The following is a 4,784-nucleotide window of genomic DNA, read 5'->3' as shown; positions in this document are numbered from 1 at the left end:
AATGTGTATGACAAAATATTCTGTAACAAAGAAATTGAATGCTTAAAATAAATAACATAAGTAGCTGTTAACCATTTAAGTGCAAAGTTACCTACATATGGAAGGAATCATCCAAATGAAAGGAAATTCACTCTTAGTAGTCAATAAAATAAATAACAAGAGTAATTGTTAACTATTTTGGTGCAAATTTACCTACATATGGAGGAAATCATCCCAATGAAATAAAATTCACTCTTCTTCAGTCTCATATGAACTCTCCAAGTTATGTGCCATTTTCCTAACACTACCCATGAAATTTGATCCAGACTCCCCCTGAATGTGAGACTACTCTCACTTTTACTCAAACACTCTCCCAAGTATTTGTATAATTATAAAGGTTTATAAAAATGTTGAATCAAAATTACAACAAAAATACTTTACTCTCCTAAATTAGAAAGATAACCAAATAATAGAGTTTTACAACCCAAAACACAAATACTCAATAGTTGGACATGTGACTTTACACACAAGAGGAGGGTGAATTACGTGTTTCAGAAAAACATTGTTTTGAAAAACTATTGGAATTAAAATTTGAGTTTGAATTTTTAATTTTATTTTTTTAAAAGATTAAGCAGCGGAAAAATAAAATTGCAGAAGTAAAGTGCGGAATTAAAGAGTTAAGGTAAAAAGGAAGAACACGAAAGTTATAAAGGTTTGGTCAAAAAAGAAAAAAGACTTACTCCTCTCCCCAAGAATTGATCTTAAGAGTATTTAATAATAATCTTAAGAGTTTTTAGCAGGTTAAACTCTAAAATCCCCTTATACAAGGAAAAATGAAGTTTATAGCTAACTTCTAACTAAACAACAAACTATGGAGTGAAGTGACGAGTCTTCTTTCCAAATGGATGATCGAAGTAGTAGTCTTCTTTCCACAAGAATTTGGAGCAATTAGCCTTCAAACTTTTAAACAAGCATTGAGAGCTTTTAACAACGTGATGAACGCTCAAACATAAACTTTGGTTTTGTATTGGGCTACTCAATAACTTGTGAGATTTTTTCACCAGGTTGATATCGAACCGAAACAAGTTTTTAGTATCGGGCTAGGCTTTAACCAAATTTTTTTTATCACGGGGTAACCAAGAACCTATGAGATTTTACCAATGGCTAATCTTGGACCTTAAAAAGAGACTTGATCACATAAATCCCAAACCTAAGCTTTTTATAGGTTTAACTTCAAACCCATAAAAACAATCCCTAATTGGATAAAATGTTCAACCAAGGTATAAACAAAAGTTCCTTGGGGCACTTACAAATCTACTCTTCCAGATCTACAACTTTCTCACTCGCAAAAAGACTTTCTAAAAAAGCAATCATGCTAAATTATTAGTGAGAGAAAGTAAGCAAAAGAAATATATATATATATATATATATATATATATATATATATATATATATATATATATATATATATATATATATAGAGAGAGAGAGAGAGAGAGAGAGAGAGAGAGAGAGAAGTATGAAATGAAACACGTTTTTGGATGTTTTGAAGCGAGGGAAATGGCCTCTATTTATATATCAATTGATAATTTGTCTCTAAACCAATCCATTACCAAGTCAAAAATTGAAATAAAATGTATTTAGCCATTACACCTCATTAGGATGATGTCCTAATCGCTTGGGATATTTTTTTAAATTGATCTAGTCAGTTGGTTCAGTGTGGAAATCAATTGGAAAAGACAAAAAAATCCCATTGCTTTTCAGACAACTTCGAACTCATCTAGCTCGACTTAAAGATATTTTTGAAAATATTTTCTTGAGAAAAATTAGTTTAAAATATATTTGTATGCGCGTGTGTGTGATTTAGCCATGCGGTTTTACGAGTCAGAGTCTTCTTCTTCGGATTCTGAGTCCTCCCATGTAGCCAGCAACCCGTTCTTGCCTTTAGAAAACTTCTTCTTAGGCTTTATGTCCTTTTTCAACTTAGGAAAATCATTTTTATAGTGGCCTAACTCCTTACACTCAAAGAAGACAACTTTTTTTCAAGAACCTTGCTTCTTCTATCCATACGAAGAATCAAAACGACCAGCAGTCCTTGTGGCTCCTCTTTGAAATTAGAGACAACTCATCATCATCTTCTGAGTCTTCATCAGATCCTTCTGATTCTTCCTCATCTTGATAAGCTTTTGTCTTCTCAAGATTAGACTTTAAGGCAACAAATTTACCTCTCTTATGAGGTTCATCTTCCTCGAGCTCAATCTCCTGGCTTCTTAAAGAAATAACAAGTTCTTCAAGATTGATACTTGAGATCCTTTGCCAGCTTCAAAGCAATTACCATAGGTCTCCATTTTTAGGAAGACTTATGATAATCTTCTTGACATGGTCATCTGTAGAGTATCCTTTGTCCAGAACTTTCAGTCCCGTAACATGTATCTGAAACCTTGAGAACATAGTTTCAACTGTTTCATCATCTTCCATTTTGAATGCCTCGTACTTCATGATTAAGGCAATAGCATTTGTCTCATCTACTTGAGCATTCCCCTCAGGAGTCATCCTCATAGATTTAAATATGGATTTGGCAGAATCTCTGTTTGTTATCTTCTCATAATCAATATATTACATACCATTTAGCAATATAATTATGGCCTTATGATGATTTTTAAAATCTTTCTTCTGTTATTCAGTCATATCACTTGTTATATTATTTCCTTTAACATTAATTGGGCGAGCATAGCTATCGACTATAAGGTCCCAGAGATCAACATCGTAACCAAGAAAGAAACTTTCTATTCTATCTTTCCAATAATCAAATTTCTCACCATTAAATATTGTTGGCTTTGCACTGTAGTGATCTCTTTCATTATTGTTAACAACGTTAGCAGCGAGCGTTATTTCTCACACAAACTGGATCGGTACTGAAAATGGTGAAGTGTTAATAAAACTTTTATCACAATCAGATCCAGGCTCTGATACCAATTGAAGGTGTGAAAAACACAAGAAAGAAGGGTTTGAATTGGGTTTTACAAAACAAAAGTTTTTTACCAATCAAGAACACCACTTAAAAGTTAATAACAAAGAGATAAAAACACAAGTATTTTTATCTTGGTTCGCTTGAAACTTAAAGTTACTCTAGTCCATCCGTCAATGTGATTTTGCCTTATACACAAGGACTTAATCCACTATAATCAATATATTAGAATAATCAGAGAGAACAACCTTCTTTGTCTTCTCAAGGATCCGACTATACCCTAGTCTCCTTAAGGTCTCACAAAGAATAACCTTCTTTGTCTTCTCAAGGATCCGACTATACCCTAGTCTCCTTAAGGAATAAAACAAACAATTTGAATAATGTTTTGCGTGTTACAAGTTGCTTCTATACAAGCAGATTTTACACAAATGATAAACAAATACTTAAAGAAAAAAACTGTGGATAAAGACTGATAGCTTTTTCAAGTTTAAGAGCGTTTCAGGATTCTTGTGTATCTCGTTGTTTTTTCTCCAAGTCTCCAAGTCCCACTTATATAGCATAAGAAGAAGACCATCGGAGGGCAAAATGGGGAAAGCTCATAGAGCGGTTGTCCACTGTTGGATGGTGAAAGGAGTGATACTGCGTATTGTCCTTCACCCACAAATTCAGTAACATGTGTGATGTATATCACTGTCCTTGCCCATAAAATTAGGTAGTGGAATATATATTTGATTTATACTATGTACTATTTGATCACGTACCCATTTGATCTTATCTTCAAGTTCATTGGCTTCTGATGAAAGTTGATGAAGCATGAAATGAAGAAACATAAAGCTGGATTCAGAAACTTCAGAATCTTTGGTCAGAACCTTGACAACGTCACTAGTCTAGCTTGAGATCTTCAGTATCTTCAGCTACATAACACAACTTCAGAAGCTTGGCATTCTTCTGAAGCTTAGTGATCAGAGTTACATCAAGAAACATGAACTGAGAGAATGTTGCAGCAGCAACATAACGTCTCCTCAGAAGCTTTTTCAGGAGTGAATCAGCACAGAATCAGAAAGGTCATTGCAGCGACAACATTGAACATCTTTCAAAACTTCTTATAACTGGCGCAGAAGCAGAAATGGAACTCATTATTTAGAAACTGATGACGTTGCACATCATATACTCATAATCAAAATTGTCTGTTAAAGTTACACAATAACAAACCATTATGGTACCAAAATTATTCTCACACAAATACAATATAGTTATCATCAAAACTCAAGGTATAGATGCATAACCAAATTATGTTCTAACAATATAAAGACTGCTTATATCAACAAAAAGATAGAGCAAGCATTGAAGAACTAGTTTCCTAGGGTTTTTGTTCTTCGAGTCTTTATATTGTTGTTTTGTTGTAAACATCTAAAGAAGCCAAATTGAATATTCAAGGCATATATGTGGTTGTTAGTTGAGTTGTATTTCAACATCTATAATATTTTTAAGGCATTGATCTCTATGTTTATGATTAAGAGAAAGTGAGAGGGGTTCTCACATTTAGGAGGAATCATAACTATAAAGACACGAGTAGTATTAGGAATTAGGCATTGAATAAGGTTTGTTCATCTAAGACTATTCGTAGTAATACCATTGAGAGTGTATCTCCTTTCTTGGGTTGGAAGCTCCGCATATGTAAGGGATATTGCACTGAACTAAATTAACTATTTTCTTGTGTTCTTTATTACTTTCTGCATTTAATTCCTTAGAATCTCTAATAATCTATCAATCTGGTTTAACCTCTGGTTCACTTCCAAACGGCGGATCGAAGCGTTCAGCCTTCTTTCCACAAGAA

The sequence above is a fragment of the Lathyrus oleraceus genome, chromosome 1 (assembly GCF_024323335.1).
Source record: "Lathyrus oleraceus cultivar Zhongwan6 chromosome 1, CAAS_Psat_ZW6_1.0, whole genome shotgun sequence".
Classification (NCBI taxonomy): domain Eukaryota; kingdom Viridiplantae; phylum Streptophyta; class Magnoliopsida; order Fabales; family Fabaceae; genus Lathyrus; species Lathyrus oleraceus.
Note: the sequence above shows the minus strand (reverse complement) of the source record.